We start from the raw sequence: 20470 nt of genomic DNA, 5'->3' as shown, positions 1-20470 counted from the left end.
CAGATTGCAAAAGCTGCGTGTTCGGGATCGCGAACTGTACAAAAAGGCTTTATCGGGTGCGCGAACACGCATATTGCGAGCGAGAAAATGACGAAAAATGTAAGTCAGCATTGTTGCGCTGTGCAGAGTTACCAAAAGTACGCAAGCTGAATCCCTAGGGTTACATACTAGCTAAAAAGCCCTATTTATTTAACACACACCCAAAAAATGCTATTCCACCCCAAAAAACACCTTTTGCAATAAAATCCAAAGCCATCCATGGTGTAAAAGAAAATCAACAGACAACACAAACTGTAAATTTAAATAACGCACCAAAGATTTGAGGCTGACTACCTCTGGGCCTACTGGCAGACTAGGCCACAAGCTTGGACAGAATGGCAAAAGCAAGCACACTGCGTGGATGGCTCCACAAAATGGCCGCCACACACCCACAACCACAAGAAATGGAAGACAGTCAATGTACGCCTATGGCAAAAGCACAATGCCTGCCTTCCTAAAATGGCCGCCACACACATGCACAGGCCACCCACCACAAATAACCAAAAAGTGAATACAAAGGACAGGAACAGGAAGTTGTAGTGTCTGTGGACCTTACTTCCTCTCATAAAAATAAGTTAAAATAAATAAAAGCTTCTCCGTGCTCCAAACCTACAGCTGAATGACAACCTGAGGAGTTTTTTTTAGCAGAAATGCACAAAAAAGCATTTTCGAGAAGGATCTATGTTGCTCGCAAGATATTGTTTGCCAGATTGCAAAAGCTGCGTGTTCGGGATCGCGGACGTCACCTGAGGCTTGAGCCGGGTCGACATTGCAAGTGTTCACTGTAGCTCGTACTGTGTTTTATCCTGCTTTTAAAATTAGGTAACGAATTTTAAGTATTTTAACATTACTGTGTGATACTTAATTGTAATTTTACCTCGTGGATGCCCTGCCCCTCACGGGTCCACACGTCATACCGCTAACCGCCATTGAGTAACAGAAGGCTGGTTGGCGCTCTAGTGTTCGCTCCTGCAGGCTATTTAGCCGGAAGCCGGAGCGAACGCGAGCGGACGTCACCTGAGGCTTGAGCCGGGTCGACATTGCAAGTGTTCACTGTAGCTCGTACTGTGTTTTATCCTGCTTTTAAAATTAGGTAACGAATTTTAAGTATTTTAACATTACTGTGTGATACTTAATTGTAATTTTACCTCGTGGATGCCCTGCCCCTCACGGGTCCACACGTCATACCGCTAACCGCCATTGAGTAACAGAAGGCTGGTTGGCGCTCTAGTGTTCGCTCCTGCAGGCTATTTAGCCGGAAGCTGGAGCGAACGCGCAGCGGACGCGCGCAGCGGGCGCGCCGCTGGTGCGCCGAAGGCGCGCCAAAGGCAAGCCCGTCTCCACCCGTCCGCGCACGATCAGCGACCAGTGCCAGCCCGAATGTCGGCTTTACTAGTAAAGCAGCAATACGGCAGATATATTCAAGCTCCCAAGTGCATGATCTTAACAGCAAATTTCACAACTCAGGCTGTATCGGCCTTTTCCCAAACACACTCCCAGGAATAGACCAGATATCATGCCCCAACTGTAACGGAAGGATCCTACTACACCACAAGGGCGTGTCAATGAAGACACAAATCAGCCAAAAAAGAACTAAGGGAGCACACGAAAACAAAACATTTAAATGCCTGCTGCTAAACACAAGATCACTAGTCAAACACAGTCTGGAGTGTGCGGAGTTTATAGAAAATGAAAAAATTAAAATAGCTTTTATTACAGAGACCTGGATGAATGAGGCCTCAGGGCCAGATCTGGTCAAAGCCACTCCACCTGGATATAGTTGTCATTCACTCAATAGAGCGAACAAGAAAGGAGGGGGGCTTGCGGTAATCTTTCATGAGTCATTGAAGGCCATGTTTAAGGGCTCAACAACACCAGATTGTGAAGCAATGGACTTCTGTTTCTATCTCTCCCAACGCGATACGTTCAAAGGGACTCTGGTATACAGGCCCCCTCGTATTAAATCTCAATTTCTCTCGCATGCCTCCAGCTGGATCGAAAACGAACTTGGTTCAAAGTCCTATACGATACTAGGGGATTTTAACTTTCATTTAGAGAAAGAAGGAGACCTAGATACTAATACGTTAATCGATCTCATGAACTCAATGGATTTGAAACAGATGGTCCAGGGGCCCACACACAAAGCAGGGCACACCCTAGACGGAATCTTTTCTAACAATGAACTACTCACGTTCCTGGACATCTTCCCAGTGATCTGGTCTGATCATAATGCAGTAATTTTCTCTGTCACCTCCCCCTCTCCTGACCAAGCTCTAGGTAAAACCTCACTTCGGCGATATCGCGCTTGGGGGAAGGTTAATGGACAAGAATTAAACAATTTATTAGGTGCCACCTCTCCTAACCTCCCCTCTAATCTAGAAGACGCCGCTAGAAACTACCATAGCTGGGTAGAAGCCGCCAGCAATAAGCTAGCCCCACAAAAAATATGCAAGAACACGAGGAAACGACCAACGTCCCCATGGTACACACCAGAACTTAGAGAAAAAAAACTTAGATGCAAATTACTTGAAAGAAACTGGAGGAGAAATTATGATGAAGCAGAAAAATCATCATATAAAGAGTGCATTAAGGAATACAAAAACCTGGTGCACACAACGAAACAAGAATTTTTTGCCCTTAAAATTAGAGAGAATATAAACTCTTCTAAAGAATTATTTAAAACAGTTATGATGTTGGCACACCCTGTTCCCCCCCCTCTAATCTCCTCCCAAGAACTCTGCGACAGGATAGCTAATCATTTGTTTGACAAAGTAAATGCAATCTTTTCTACTTTTTCTCAACTACCTCAAAAATCCCAACCAAACACGTCTAATCAGAATAACTCTAATCCCTCACCAAACCAGCTACTCCAGTTTGTCCCTATTTCAGCACCAGAACTAGGGAAACTAATGACCAAAATAAAATCAGGATCCCCACTGGACCCATGTCCGGTATCTGTTCTCAAACTCGCCCCTGATCCAGTGACAAAATTTCTAACATCCATAATTAATGAGATGTTTACAAAAGGCCACTTCCCTTTAGCCTGGAAAACAGCATCTATCCTACCGCTCCTGAAAAAACCCCAACTGGACAATAATGACCCCAACAACTATAGGCCTATATCTAGGCTTCCGTTCCCGGCTAAAATCGTGGAAAAAATTATGAATATTCAACTAAGTGACTTTTTGGAGACAGGCCAGCTGCTGGACCCCACACAATATGGTTTTCGTGCGGGTCACAGCACAGAAACGGCACTCCTCAAATCGACGGAAGAGATCAGGGCCACCCTAGATAAAGGAGGAAAAGCGGCACTGATCATGTTGGACCTATCAGCAGCCTTTGATACGGTCCACCACGGACTGCTGATGGACCGACTAGAGGAGATCGGTGTTCGCGGTCTGGCTTGGAAATTGATAAAATCCTTTCTGGAACACAGAGTGCAAACAGTCAGTCTGGGAGATTTCTCAGCCAAACCTTTCTCCTTTTCCTGTGGAGTCCCTCAGGGCTCATCCATTAGCCCTACTCTCTTTAATATATATGTAAAACAGCTAGCCCCGCTGGTGGAATCCTTCGGATTTTCTCTCACCTCATACGCCGACGATACCCAGATTGTGGTGTCCCTGCAACCAGGTGGACACCAGAACACTACTTCTGGGTTCAGGGACTGCATGACAGAGATTGGCAAATGGATGGCTCAAAACTGCCTCAAGCTGAACTCTAGTAAAACGGAGGTGGTCCTCTTTGGGAATGACCTACATTTTTGGACTCCAGAATGGTGGCCAGACACAATGGGGCCACTTCCAACAGCCAGCAGGAAAGTTAAAAATCTAGGGATAATGATAGACAATCAATAATCCCACAAAGATCAAATAAATGCGGTGGCTTCGGCCACCTCATTCACTCTTAGATCCTGCAAAAAAATCCTGCCCCTTCTTCCCAAAGAGAGTCTAAGAACGGTAATATCAGCACTTGTGCTCTCTAAACTAGATTACTGCAATAGCCTATATTTAAATATGCGGGAAGGGCTTTTGAATAAACTTCAACTGCTCCAAAACGCAGCAGCCCGACTCATCACAGGGATTCCCAAGTATGCAGCTATTTCACCAGAAATCAAAAAATTACACTGGCTTCCAGTAAAAAAACAAATTTTGTTTAAAGCAATGTGTATTGTGCACAGGTCGCTCCAGGGCAAAGGGCCCTCTTATCTTACCAAGCACAATCACTGGTATAAACCCAAGAGAACTCTACGCTCTTCAGAGGCCAAACTGGCCAAAATTGCACCAGCAAAAAAAGCCAACTGGGGTGGTCGGAGTTTTCTGGTTGGAGCCACTAGGGCTTGGAATAACCTACCACCACAATTAAGAGGCATTCTGGATCACCTCAGCTTTAGGAAGGCATTAAAAACCTGGCTCTTTGTGCATTAATAGGCAATTTAGACTATCTCACTCACCTGAAGGATGACCTCCAAACAGCGCCAGGACACCCACGGGTAACAGATGCGCTATATAAAATTTATAACATAACATAACATAACATCGCGAACTGTACAAAAAGACTTTATCGCGTGCGCGAACACGCATATTGCGAGCGCGAAAATGACGAAAAATGTAAGTCCGCGTTGTTGCGCTGTGCAGAGTTACCAAAAGTACGCAAGCTGAATCCCTAGGGTTACATACTGGCTAAAAAGCTCTATTTATTTAACACACACCCAAAAAATGCTATTCCACCCCAAAAAGCACCTTTTGCAATAGAATCCAAAGCCATCCATGGTGTAAAAGAAAATCAACAGACAACACAAACTGTAAATTTAAATAACGCACCAAAGATTTGAGGCTGACTACCTCTGGGCCTACTGGCAGACTAGGCCACAAGCTTGGAACAGAATGGCTAAAGCAAGCACACTGCTTGGATGGCTCCACAAAATAACCGCCACACACCCACAACCACAAGAAATTGAAGACAGTCAATGTACGCCTATGGCAAAAGCACAATGCCTGCCTTCCTAAAATGGCCGCCATACACATGCACAGGCCACCCACCACAAATAACCAAAAAGTGATTACAAAGGACAGGAACATGAAGTTGTAGTGTCCGTGGAACTTACTTCCTCTCATAAAAATATTTTTCAAAAATTAAAAGCTTTTCCGTGCTCCAAACCTATAGCTGAATGACAACCTGAGGAGATTTTTTAGCAGAAATGCACAAAAAAGCATTTTCGAGAAGGATCTATGTTGCTCGCGAGATATTGTTTGCCAGATTACAAAAGCTGCGTGTTCGGGATCGCGAACTGTACAAAAAGGCTTTATCGCGTGCGCGAACACGCATATTGCGAGCGCGAAAATGACGAAAACTGTAAGTCCGCGTTGTCACGCTGTGCAGAGTTACCAAAAGTACGCGAGCTGAATCCCTAGGGTTACATACTGGCTAAAAAGCCCTATTTATTTAACACACACCCAAAAAATGCTATTCCACCCCAAAAAGCACCTTTTGCAAAAAAATCCAAAGCCATCCATGGTGTAAAAGAAAATCAACAGACAACACAAACTGTAAATTTAAATAACGCACCAAATATTTGAGGCTGACTACCTCTGGGTCTACTGGCAGACTAGGCCACAAGCTTGGAACAGAATGGCAAAAGCAAGCACACTGCTTGGATGGCTCCACAAAATGGCCGCCACACACCCACAACCACAAGAAATGGAATACAGTCAATGTACGCCTATGGCAAAAGCACAATGCCTGCCTTTCTAAAATGGCCGCCACACACATGCACAGGCCACCCACCACAAATAACCAAAAAGTGAATACAAAGGACAGGAAAAGGAAGTTGTAGTGTCTGTGGACCTTACTTCCTCTCATAAAAATAAGTAAAACAAAATAAAAGCTTCTCCGTGCTCCAAACCTACAGCTGATTGACAACCTGAGGAGTTTTTTTTGCAGAAATGCACAAAAAAGCGTTTTCCAGAAGGATCTATGGTGCTCGCGAGATATTGTTTGCCAGATTGCAAAAGCTGCGTGTTCGGGATCGCGAACTGTACAAAAAGGCTTTATCGGGTGCGCGAACACGCATATTGCGAGCGAGAAAATGACGAAAAATGTAAGTCAGCATTGTTGCGCTGTGCAGAGTTACCAAAAGTACGCAAGCTGAATCCCTAGGGTTACATACTAGCTAAAAAGCCCTATTTATTTAACACACCCAAAAAATGCTATTCCACCCCAAAAAACACCTTTTGCAATAAAATCCAAAGCCATCCATGGTGTAAAAGAAAATCAACAGACAACACAAACTGTAAATTTAAATAACGCACCAAAGATTTGAGGCTGACTACCTCTGGGTCTACTGGCAGACTAGGCCACAAGCTTGGAACAGAATGGCAAAAGCAAGCACACTGCTTGGATGGCTCCACAAAATGGCCACCACACACCCACAACCACAAGAAATGGAAGACAGTCAATGTACGCCTATGGCAAAAGCACAATGCCTGCCTTCCTAAAATGGCCGCCACACACATGCACAGGCCACCCACCACAAATAACCAAAAAGTGAATACCAAGGACAGGAACAGGAAGTTGTAGTGTCTGTGGACCTTACTTCCTCTCATAAAGATAAGTAAAAAAAAATAAAAGGTTCTCCGTGCTCCAAACCTACAGCTGATTGACAACCTGAGGAGTTTTTTTTGCAGAAATGCACAAAAAAGCGTTTTCCAGAAGGATCTATGTTGCTCGCGAGTTATTGTTTGCCAGATTGCAAAATCTGCGTGTTCGGGATCGCGAACTGTACAAAAAGGCTTTATCGGGTGCGCGAACACGCATATTGCGAGCGAGAAAATGACGAAAAATGTAAGTCAGCATTGTTGCGCTGTGCAGAGTTACCAAAAGTACGCAAGCTGAATCACTAGGGTTACATACTAGCTAAAAAGCCCTATTTATTTAACACACACCCAAAAAATGCTATTCCACCCCAAAAAACACCTTTTGCAATAAAATCCAAAGCCATCCATGGTGTAAAAGAAAATCAACAGACAACACAAACTGTAAATTTAAATAACGCACCAAAGATTTGAGGCTGACTACCTCTGGGCCTACTGGCAGACTAGGCCACAAGTTTGGAACAGAATGGCAAAAGCAAGCACACTGCGTGGATGGCTCCACAAAATGGCCGCCACACACCCACAACCACAAGAAATGGAAGACAGTCAATGTACGCCTATGGCAAAAGCACAATGCCTGCCTTCCTAAAATGGCCGCCACACACATGCACAGGCCACCCACCACAAATAACCAAAAAGTGAATACAAAGGACAGGAACAGGAAGTTGTAGTGTCTGTGGACCTTACTTCCTCTCATAAAAATAAGTTAAAAAAAATAAAAGCTTCTCCGTGCTCCAAACCTACAGCTGAATGACAACCTGAGGAGTTTTTTTTAGCAGAAATGCACAAAAAAGCATTTTCGAGAAGGATCTATGTTGCTCGCGAGATATTGTTTGCCAGATTGCAAAAGCTGCGTGTTCGGGATCGCGAACTGTACAAAAAGACTTTATTGCGTGCGCGAACACGCATATTGCGAGCGCGAAAATGACGAAAAATGTAAGTCCGCGTTGTTGCGCTGTGCAGAGTTACCAAAAGTACGCAAGCTGAATCCCTAGGGTTACATACTGGCTAAAAAGCTCTATTTATTTAACCCTATTAGTGCCCATTGAAAATCCTTCAGTGCCAAGCCATTTTATGACTTTCTGTAATGCTTTGCTCTAACATGCTGTAGTTTCTGTAATTACGATTATAATGTTGTTAAACTATATATTTTTGGTTTCAGTACTTCTTGTACTATAAATTTATATCTAAAACATACATTTATAAAACAGCCTGAAGTCACATGACACAATTCAAGATGGCCGACAGGTGACGGTGAAAATGATAAGTGTAAATGACCGCGTTGGTAGGGTAATGAAAAAAATGGTGTTTTCCAAATGCAGATACACATACATATTTATTGTTCTGTTAGCTCACCAGGTAAAAAGGCAGGTTTTGAATTTATTTTATGTTTTTGTGTTTTTTAGGGCTATCTATCTTACTATGACATACATATAAGGCACATACATTTTTCACGTGTTTCTATTATTCTGCAGAATCTAAAGTTATAAGCCTAGTCAAATTGGTGCACAGTAGTAAATTTGATGTTTCAGAGATGGTGGTTAGTAAAGACATGAAAATTCATATTTTTCCTGCTTTGGACAGCACTTTACGTACTACAAAATGGCCGACATGCTGTTTCGTCTGTTGTTGTTTTTCATATAATGGTCTCAATTTTGTTATTGGACATGTGTTTAACATCTCAAAATGTATTTTCTGACTTTTATGTAATGCAGTGATGCCTATTTTGTGAATAGGTGGCAGATGATTTCATGCATAGTTTCTTGAAGGTCACAGTCTTTGACCTTTGACCCCAAATGGTAGCTCCTGGAAGTGTGCAAAGGATGTATCTTTGTAACACTGATATTGTTTATGCAAAGTGAGGTATCATTTGAAAAGTCATTGTCTGATCTCAAGGGTCAACTAGTCAATTTTTTTAAGAGGTTAAAAAACTGTGACCTTTGACCCCTAAATACACGTTTTCTTGTAACTTTTTTTAGTTGTTATTCTGTTACCCTTGGATCAATTACAGCAAGTGTGGTATTATCAGACTTGTCAAGAAAAGCAACAAAAAAATATTTGTTCAAATTGTTGGAGAGGTCATAATATTTGACCTTTGACCTCTATTTGCACTTATTGTAAGTGTTTCAAGTTGTTTATTCCATTACTGCTTGTTCATTTTTGGCAAGTATTGCAGTGTTTGAATTGTCATGATAAGGACATACATTACGCTTAAATTGTTATGGGGTCATGTGGTTTGACCTTTGACCTCTATTTTCACTGTTCTATGTGTTTCATGGTCATTAATCCAATACAGTTAGATCATTTGTTTCAAGTGAGTCATTATTGGAATTATCATGACAAGTACTTAATTCCTATTTAGTTACTGTGTTGCAGGAGGTTATGCTTTTTGTCCTTTGACCTCTAATTATACTTGTTTAGGTGTTTCAAGGTCGTTATTGCACTACCCTTGGATCATTTGTTACTAGTGTTGCATTGCAATGTTTTTGAAAAATGCTTTCATTTTCATTGGTTTAATTGGTGTTGGGGGCTCATGTCTGTAGACCGTTGACCTCTAATTCCACTATTCTAAGTCTTTCAAGGTCATTAATCCAGTATGGATGGATATTTCCTGCCGCTACGCCCCCTACACCTCTATTTACCTCTACTGTCATTGGTCTCCCTCCTGCAATCTCTGTAACGATGCCTGCAGCTGGTTTGTCAAAAGAAGAAACTCCACTGAGAAGCATTAGGTGCCTTACGCTGAAGTGGTACCCTGCACTCTGCCCCCATGTGCTGCTGGGGGTGTATGTTTGGTGCTGCTTTGTCCCCTTCCCCATGCCACCCCCCAACGTTAGCCTCCTGAAACTGATATACTTACCTGTAAGTAGTGTGGCTCCATGCACCCCAGTTTCCATTGAAACACACTGGGCCGAACTCCAACTTTGACCTCTGCACCCAGCTGCCCCTGTGTACTGGAGGTGCAGGTTTGGCACTCACCTGACCCTTTGCCCATGCTGACCTTTGGCCTCAAAGACTTTAACTGTAAGTGTGGTACTTACCTGTTTAGCCACAATATTGTTTTCCCCATAAAATAACACTGAACTGTTGTGAAAATATTATAATTGTCGACTTTTGAAAGTGAAAAGTATTTTTATTTAACACATCTGATTGTGAAGATCTAAGTCTTAAAATAAAATACAAAGTATATGTTTCTAAATTGTTGTGGATCTCCTTTTTGAGTCATGTGTCTATTATTGATCATTTTCGAGCAATAAATGTCCAACACTCCTCTGTGTTAGACCTAAGGCTCCTTGCCCACAGTACCACTAATAGAGCGTTTTGGGTTTTACATTGACCCATGTACACTTTTGGGGAACCACTGGACGCTGTGCACGGTATTACCACCTAGTGGCAATATCATATACAGAGCCAACTTCCTACACTCTTTCACATAATTCACTATAAAAACTCTTCTCACTTTAAAGTCAGAGAAAGAAAAGTAAACATCAATGCTGCAGCAATTTGTCAGAAGACATAGCTAGATATTTGACCTCTGTCTGTGAAGCACCTTCAAATGTGAAAAGTTAAACACAGAACTTAAAGCCATCTTAATTTTTTTCTAGGACTTTCAAAACCCACAAAAGGACACAATGTGTGATTGAGAATGACACCTTTTCAATGCGCCATTCACCTATGCCTAAAAACACCAATGTGCCCAGAGTCTTGTTCAATCATGCTGCTTAAATGCAAGTGTAATGCTGCGGACCGTTGTTAGTCTATGGCCAATTAAAAACAAGAAAGTAACAAGACAGCATGAAATAAGGAATGCCATGGGAGAATGGCAGTGTCACATGTAGTTATAGCCCTTTTTAATCATGTTCAAGTGCTTGTCAGCAAGGGCAAAGGTGGATACAATGGAGAGATTCAAAGTGATTAACTACCAGGAAATGGAAATAAGGCCATCATTACAGTATAGGTTAACATTACAATCTAATTCAGTCACCAGTATTAAAAGTAGTATCAGCTATTCAAAACTAACTGTGAAAATATATGTAAATACCTATTTCGCTATAAGAAGAATTAGCCGAAGAAAAATAAGTCATGTCGGTAAGATCAAATTTGTTTTAGGCTATCTTTTTCAGTTTGTGAAAAACATATATTGCTGCAATGCTTTTCTAAATTACCTCAAACAGTTATTACAAAATGGCCGACTCTTTCCACTGAAAGGTGCACTGTGTCTGCTTGTCCTTCCTCTCTGTCAGCATACTCTGCCATGAGCAGCCAAAAAGATACATTAGCCCCCTCGCTTACAGAATTTTCTCTGACAGGGATTTGGGTGTGCTGGAGAGTGGTTGGGTTTTTAGGAGCTTGTGAGAGAATTACTGATCTACAATTGTTTTGTTTTTTCAATGCTACAGATTCTTTTTTTGTGAATATATAGGGTGTGTTAGGTTTAATTTTTTAATTATTATTAGTAAAAATTGGGCAGTGTGAAGGAGGGTTTGGATTGTTTATCTGTGTGGTTTGTTTTTTTAATTAACCATAGTCCTCACCAATTTTTTGGGTGTAGGAAGTGTTGGTTAATGATTTTTACCTCACAGAAGTTACACAACTAAGGCTTGTGAGGGAGGGTGCTAATTTTTTCACCTGTGCTTTTTTTCAAACTAACAACATGAACACCAAACGATTTAAGATTGACACAGAGGAATCTTTGTTCAAATTTTTGGATGAAGCTCCAGATATTTATTCAGAGGGTGACAGTGACATTGAGGTGGATTCTGGGGATGGGCAGGAGTCCAGCAGTGGGGAAGAGAGTGTAGGTGAGGAGGACTTTGGTGAGAGTGGAGAAGAAGAGGAATTTTCTCAAGAAGATGTGTATGAGACTGTCTGGGATGAAATTGCACCAGGCAATGATAACAACAGTTATGGTATTGAATTTACTGTGAGGAATCCAGGAGTCCGGAAAGTTCCACCACGAAATTCCCCCCCAGTTGCATATTTGCAATTGTTTTTAACTATGGAACTGCTTGTACACATAGTTCGTGAAACAAACAAGTATGCAAGAGATTTGCTGGACAAAATGGCAAACTGGATCAGTGAGCATCCCCATTCACGGCTACGCCGATGGATGAATGGGGGCTTGACTGTGGGCCTCTTGAAAAAATGGATTGGTTTATCTATTAACATGGGCCTCATAAAGAAACGCAATGTGAAACATTACTGGGATTTGTCACACCCTTCTCAGGCCACACCTTTCTTTGGGCAAGTCATGCCATTGTGGCAATACCTTATTGTCACAAGAATGCTTCACATAAATGACAATGCCACTGCAAAGGTGAGGGGAGTTGAAGGTTATGACCCGTGGCATAAGATTAGGCCAGTACTTGATTCACTAAACCATGCTTTCAAGCGGTACTATGTGCCACATCAGGTGATTTGTATTGACGAATCAATGATTGGCATGAAAAATAGGGTGGCTTACATTCAATACATGCCTAATAAAAGGCATGCTAGGTTTGGCATTAAGAAATTTGAGGTATGTGACAGCAGTAACAGTTATGTCCTTCATGTAGATTTATATTCTGGGAAGGATAAAACAATAGGAACAGAAAAGGGGTTTGTGTTCAACAAGGTGATGAGTCTTCTCCGCTCATGTGATTTACTAGGTAAAGGGTATCATCTAATGACTGACAACTATTACACAAGTGTCAGTCTAGCGGAGGACCTACTTGAGAACAAAACTCTATTAACAGGCACAGTGCGGGCAAACTCTAAAGGGCTGCCTCCAGAGATTGCAAGGGCCAAATTACAGGCAGAAATGTCTAAGTATATGAGAAAGAAAGGGGTATTGGCATGTGCCTTTAGAGAAAAGAAAAGCCAACGCAAGCCTGTTCTACTGCTGTCCACCTCTAGCCTAGCAGATGATGTGACTGTACAGACAAGGTCTGGGAAGTCAATCATCAAACCTCAGGTCATTCTAGACTACAATAAAGGAATGGGTGGGGTTGATGTAAGCGACCGCAAAATATACGAATTCGCAGCAGAGAGAGCAACACACAGATACTGGTCCAAAATTTGGCCTTGAACCAACTGTACAAAGTGGTGCTGTGGGTCTCCTGACACCAAAAGCACCTCAGTGAGGGCATTAGCACAAGGCAAGCTGCCATAAACATACAAGCTGTCCCTAGGTTAAACATGTGTAGTTGACGATTGTTAAAGTTCATGGTCCACCTAGGAGGAAAAAAAGAGAATGTCTATAAGCTGACCCTATGCTCCTCTTGTTGAAAGAGTAAGAACTAGATCCGGATTCCTAGAGCGTATACCAAGATGCTTCACAGGACGCCCACAGATTTGGTATACCTTCTAGTCACCGACTTACCTGAATGATGTTTCTTTGGCAACATCCAACAGTCTTGCCAGCCTGACGTGAGTGTTCATCTTCTTCATCTTCATCACAGACATCATCAAAGTGTTCTCATGAGTTCGTTTTCCACAGTGATAAGAAAAAACATATTTCAATGATTAAGTACTACTAGTCACACATCCCCAAATTGCACCCAACCATTTCTATTACACTCACCCTCTTACCACGCACAGTTGGATAGTAAGTAGCACTTTCAGAGGCAAAGCATCCTATCAGAAGCTCTCATGCAGAAAATGGTTGATATTAGTGAAACCATGTAGTGCCAAGCCAAGGGCAAACAAATCACTACCAAAAAGTCATAGGTCACCCTCTCTCACCCCCACATCAAACATGACTGACTTACCACTACTTTCTATCAACCCACTTGTCAGTCAACAAAGCATGCTTCTCCGTGTACTTTACTGTTAAGTTAGACTGCTATTTCTTAGAGCCATTCTATTTACTCTGCACTGTCCGCAAGGTCATGCAAGGCTAAGCTCTTTGTTCCAAGCCTAGATCAAAAGATAATCACAGAACAGGACCCTGCCTTCTAGACTAACAACCCACCTGACCATCCCCCTTACAAGATACCAAGAGACCAATGCTTGATTCAGGTTCACCAAACAAGCCATGTAGCAAGAGGCACAAAGGCAGATACCTTTGCAGGATATCAGATATCCATGTTTTGTCATATTATCCCGGAAGTGTATCCTGGTCCTGCAGCAGGAAATGTTTAGGCCAGAGTAGGGGCTATGTGAAGAGTCAGGTCTTCAATTTCTTGTGGAATTCAAAAACTGAGGAGGTTGCTCTGATGTGCATGAGCATATCAGACCTATTCAATGCCTCATGCACACTAACACTCAAGCAAACAATCCCAAAGTACACAAGATTGCCTCATGCACCTCCACATGACACACTCTGAATGCCCCCAAACACAATCAAAAGACCACGCAACCTGATACACTTCACAATGAACTTAATGTCATCCCTCTGAAAACCTCACATCACCACCAGTAATGCCAACAATGAACATACAGGGCCCTATTCTCAAAGCTACATTTGCAAAGGAAGTCATGTGTACATTTCAAAAACAGTCACCATCTGCTCAGCCAATTCCTGGTGTTCAGCATCTGTGAGCTTGGTCTTTTGCAGTTAGCTTAAATTCTTCCCTGTCCCCCAGCAACTTGGGTGTTTCCTTCAACAGCAGTCTCCTGTTTTTATCATTCTTTACCTAGCACCACAATAACTGCAAGATTCCAACTGTTCACCACCAAGAGATCATGCAAACACCTTCCATCCAGACAGCCAAAAGCCTAGTCTCTGTGTACGAGTTAGGGGAATATTAGAAAGCTTCAAGCACCTGCTATGAGCTCTTTCCCAAAACACATCACTCCCTCAATAAAATTATAAATGTTGCAGTATTATGCATATTATATAACAAGGGCTCCCGGTTTTATGGTATTTATTTTTTTGCCATTTCCGTCTGTATTTATCCATATTTATTTTTTGTCCATTTTTTCTGTATTTATCCACATTTATTTTTGCCACAAGTAAAAGACGATGCTACAGCTTGTATTTTTCCACATTTATTTAAAATGACAATACACACATGCGCTCACTTAAACTAGCGATTTGTTGTGGCTTTAGCAGTGCTTTAAATGGTCCGGTACTGAGTAATTTGAAAAGGAGAGTACCTGTGCTTCTCAGTTCTGCTATAAAAACACTTTAGGATAGAGTACAAGCACTTATCAGGAGCAAACATGTGCCAGCGCTTCTGTGTTTCCATCTAAAGCCAGCTAGAGATCTGCCTTCAAATGTCTATGGTTTTCACACAGAAAGTACGTAAGGTTACCTATATTGGTGGTGGTGTGTTTATGTGTAGTTAGACAGACAGATAAATAGATCCCAAGCTACACACCACGTGCCCTGAAAGTTACTATCTCAGTCTAAGGTTCACCAACTGAAAATAGATGCTAAACCACTCTAGGGTGATCCCAGCGAGCAGAATAAATTGTCACTTATTCCACTCCATCCATGTTTTCTCACACCCACAGCAAAGTTCGAAGGGCATGAACATATGAAGCTGTGCCAAAAAATGATCATTCTCAACCACAGACAGAATGCTGTGTGAAATTGGTATTCCACGGCAGATGGACATTTTGTGACAAATTGAACTGCATTTGATCTGCCTCATGAAATGCTTCATCACATCAAGCTTAACTTTCAAATTTAAAATATAGACAGAACTCCTTGGGTGAAAAATTACCTGATGCTGGTTAACAGAACAGATGCTGTCCTTACAAAAATGCAATAATTTTCTATTATTCCATGCATTTCACATTTTACCTTTCCCTCATTACCTCTTTCTTGGGTAGTCTTACATTCCTTCCACCTCCCCTCGTTCGCCTCTCTGCCACCAGCAATCTACTCCACATTCTCCTTCCTTTCCCTCACAGGCACGTCCGTGAACCGGAAGAACACAGAACACAGCCCAGGGCAAGGAAACCTTCAAGGTCATGTGGAGGTCTTTGTTTCTCTCCTCTTCAGTCACCCATCCTGCTGGGACACAGAAGGTTCAACATCTTTATGTTCCAGCGCCTTGATGTCTTTCTCGGATTGACATGAGCTGCAGCCCCTTCTAGCAGTATATAGTGAAACAGCAGAAGGAAGGCTCAGTCTGGTGGTAAAACTGTGTCAGCTTTCCATCGTCCTTTCTAGCACACTAAAAAGTTATGCCCATGTATTCAGCTGTATGGGTGCACTTTCACAAATAGCTGGGCAAAATCTTGTGCAATTCTATTTTGTCTTATGTATATGTTATACGGAACCCCAGCTGACCAAGAACTCCAGCGTGGATCGTGACACTGCCCTCCTCAACACGGCGGTTAGCGGTCTAGTTGGCGACCGGCGCTCCCCGATGACGTCAGACGCTGGTGGAAAAGGAGTGGAGAAGACGGACTCGGTGGTCATCGGAGGAGAGGAGGACACGGAAGAGGGAGACGCGGACAAGACGAGGAGCGCACGGGACACAAGACAACAGAGGAGGCTGCTGGCGTAGAGGGAGAAGACTGCAGTGGAGGCTCGTTGTCGGAGCGGAGAGACGCTGTAGTATCCGGGCGTCCCAGAGAGGAAGAGGACGCCCCGATACCCACTGCTACGGTCCAGGAGGACCGTAGCTCCAGGCAAGTACACTGGTTACAGATATTGAAAAGGCTTACGGGGCGGGGAGGTCAGAAGCAGGAGACCGAATAGCGAGCAGCAAAAAATAGGAGGGGGGTCAGGGGACACCGACTATCAATCGCCTCCTCACACCTTTTTCCTCACCCTGGTGATCTCTAATCCATTTTATTTGTTTTGGTGACGGTAGCACTTACAGTGGCTGACAAGCCGTTAGACTGATCCCATTTCCTATTTCCTTTCTTTTTTTTATCCTCATCACGAGACGACTGAGTCAGCCTAACCTCCAAGAGAACCAGAGAGGAGGAAGAGCAAGAAAAGGCCAAAAGAGACAGAGACAGGAGAGATATCAACTCAGTCTTCCCTGAGTTGTCTTGAAGGACAATCCACTAGTTTTCGTTCAGAGCAAAGACGTTTTCTTTTTAGTCTTTTGTCCTGGACATTAATAATGTATTCTGCAGTCATTTTCTTTTTTTTTTGGAATAAATAAACAACCATCCTTGAGGCATGGATAACCTCATTACGTAAGCCACCGACTGCTGGAATTCATTAAACCTCATAAGCGAACCCCCCGATATAATACAGTATATTATGAATACTTCTTCACCAAATTAATTGTCACGATTTTTCATGAAAATCTCACCGGCTTAAGACTGGCTCGTTAAGAAAATAGAAGACCTGCACACCTGAGGTTTACCTGTGCAAGACATTTTCTACTGAAAGCAATACTCCCGAGCCCCTGACATCTCGCCTTAATTCTGTACGCCCTTGAGTACAATTTTCTTGTAGTTTAAAAAAGCCGAGTGCCAGGATGCGCTGCTGTAGCACTGTGAATTTAAGTGCTTAAAACGTGCACTGTATGGGCCTGGGACAGGAGGAGTCAGGGGCGTTGGGGGAGGCTACGGCATGGGGTGAAAGAACAATAAAGCCTCATTAACAAGTAAATGGTCTTTCAAAAGACCTGTGAAGTACTCTGGTGTGGCTTTGTGTTTGCTCGGGACAGAATTTCCAGCAGCAGGAAGGGGGCCTGGAGAGAACTCAGGGTTTGAGCATGGCAGCGCGGCAAAGTTTTCTAGTATTTCGCCGTTTCTATATATAAATACAGACAAAGGAAATATAGATTTCCGTCTGTATTTATATGTAAAAATCCGTCAAAACAGAAAACCGGGAGCCCTATATATAACCTACCTCATCATTCACTAACCACTGCAATCGACTGGTTGGTTCTTTCCAGAAAACATTGCACAATGCAAAGTATTAACCATGTTTTTGGAGCCAGGATAGAAAAGCCCTCTCCAATCTGCCACTGCTCCTTACATTTCATGTTGCCAACCACTGCTTATGCCGAGGCAGCCTTTACTTTATCGCAGTCAAGGAAGCATCATGTGTCCCGCCAACGTTCCGATCTCCTTTAAGGTTTGGCTAGTCCATAGTACATGCAGTGGCCTAGAGTGGTGCCCCTAAGAGGACAGACCTGCTGGGAACGGCATTTCTACAGGCACCAGCTGGGAAATGGGTGGCTACCAATTTCCCACTGCATTTTGTGCCACATATGCTCCACACCCAGCCATATAAACCGTGGCCTGGTACTAAGACGTTTTAGAAAATAAAAACGAGTGTGTTCTCAGCCTCTGCGGCTTTCCCAGTGGGAGTCATACAAGTGCGTACCTTAGCATACAGGGTGCCTATCTTTACAGCTACCATCTTGTGCAATATTGCTGCTCCACTTCAGACTCATCCTCTCTGCCGTTGTGCTTACCTTACCTTTGGTGTGTGCCATCCCTTGGTGATGCCTGGCACTACACCCAAGGTAACGGCTCACCTGACCCATGCCTACTGCAGTGGCCTGAGAAACATTCCACAGCACAATAAATGCCTAGTAGTACAGATGCAGGGTGTGTGTGGGAAGTGAGCAAAAGTCATGATCTGCTGAGACCACATGCTGCCCTGTCTCTGGGACTTACACCACTTGCAGGGCAGACTTCAGAGCCAATAGCTGCATAAACCTAAAGAGTTTATGCGTCCCCAGCTCGAAGTTGTCGTCTGACTGCAAGCTGCCAATTTGTTCCAAAATCACATTTGCAGCCATAGTCACACATACAAACGTGCAACCATTTATTATTGCCCATCAGTCCGAGTCTCTCTCTGCACATTTCTTGTTTAACTGTTCATTTCATGAAAGCAGCTTTTTTTTACTCAGACACATGCTTTTGGTTGACGCCGACTTTCAGATTATGGGCTGAACTGGCCAGCCCAGCAAACACACATTAATAAAATTGCATGTTACAAATACACCTGCAATGATTTTGAAGGAAAATGCTACGAAATTTCGTTAAGCTGTTCTTTGAGGAAATTAGGTCAGTGGCATCTTAAAGATTTTTGGGGACCTGAGCCAATCATATTTTGGGGGCCTCTGATCAGAACAGCTTTGAATTTATGACCCAATTTCAGCCCTTTCATGCCCTCTTTGGCCAGGCTACTGGCAGTGCACAGGGACAATGGTGCAAATTTTAAATGTGTTGAAATTTAACATGACTGAATAGTGACGCATTTTCAAAATTGTGACACAGCAGCAGCTAGCTAGTATTACTGCAAATAATCTCTGTGACAACCTCGCATTTCTCATATGAGGTCCTGCTTTGATGTAAAAGAAACTTTTTTGATGGATGTTGCTTGAAACATAAACACATTTTTTTCAAATTGTCTATAATATTTCTCACAAATTACACACTCTAAAAATAAATGTAAAGAAAACGGTATTTAAAACCATCTGTTTAAATACTAGTCAAGGTCTTCGGGGCAAGACTCTACAGAACAGAGCTGGCTCTATCACGGGGGCCCCTGAAAGGCTGGGTTTTGCCCATGCCTTAAAACGTAGAGAAAAGACTTACCCCACCCAACCAGGTAAGCTGAAGTATACAGAAAATATGTTCACTGATATTTTCAAGTGCCTCATTTTACATATCTTGAAAGTCTTAACTTTCAACATAATAACATGAGTAATGCTGGGGTTAGAGTTCCAAGGTCAGCATAGAGGTAAGCGCAGTGACAAAGTACAAGAAATTAAATCTATATCAACGTGTTTTTATTGCCATACAAGCAATTTCATTTCTTGCATTTTGCTTACTTCTCTGCCGACTTTGGAGCTGGGATTCGAGTCTCGGCGTCTGCTCCTGGACTAATCACAATTTCCCAGTGCCTACCAAAAAATGAGTGTGTGCTAGCGTAATGTAACTGGTGCCCATGTAAAGTGCACTAATCTATTTGGGTACAGTTCGCGCCATAAATAAGTTTAAAAAGCATATAATACTGCTGTCCCCGCCCACCTTCTCCACCCCTGTCTGCCGTGAATGTTATTTTAAAAGGTTGCTGACAGCTATTTTCTATCCTGAAGGTATGTGAGATACAAGCTAGTCACGGATCATTTACAGCAGCGGCCTCTTTTAGATAAGTTAAACACGTAGCCAACCAGCCTCCTTCATTGCTACCTCGATTGTGGGAATGCCTGTTACAGGCCCAATTATAACCCTCATAACTTTTGCAAAGTATTGTAGCATAACGCTGGGCATCTAAAAACATCGTGCAGATATTGCAAAGTAAGGAAACTTTTTTTACATATGGTGTAACCTTGCCTCCTTTGCAGCCGTTCGAGTATCGTCTCTAACTTTCTCCAGGCTGTCACTGGGTACGTACCTCAGCTGCCCGGAACAAAACACAGATTATGTCGATTCAAAACTCCGTAACTTTTTTTTTTAAAGCTCTATAATTGTTTACCGTTCCAAGGAATACTACAATGGGGAACGAGTGAACTGAAGGCTGGGGCTGACTAGATCGGATCGTGGCACATTCAACATTTTTCAATTAAAGTGATTGATGAATTTGAGCTAAACTCACCACAGTACCTAATTAATTGGTGCTATTTGGTGAGCCATACCTGCACTGGTTTCTTGTTTTCCGATCAAGGCCAGCAGCGGTGGACACCTCGAGCGCGCACAATTGCTGCACTGTCTCTGGGGCTTTTGGCAGATTACAGCAATGTCTTTCAGCTGTCTGCGCCCTCTACTGGTAAACCAGGGCCAGTGCAGCTTTCAGCAGACGCTGATTTACATCCCGAGAACAAGATTTCTCCGTTACGTTTAAGTGAGGAAATCTCTGTGAGCGGGTCGGAATTCTGCCAACTACAGCTATGTAAAGAAACAGAGAGGTGTTCCAGATTAAC

This window comes from Triturus cristatus, chromosome 4_1 (assembly GCF_964204655.1).
Source record: "Triturus cristatus chromosome 4_1, aTriCri1.1, whole genome shotgun sequence".
NCBI lineage: Eukaryota > Metazoa > Chordata > Amphibia > Caudata > Salamandridae > Triturus > Triturus cristatus.
Note: the sequence above shows the minus strand (reverse complement) of the source record.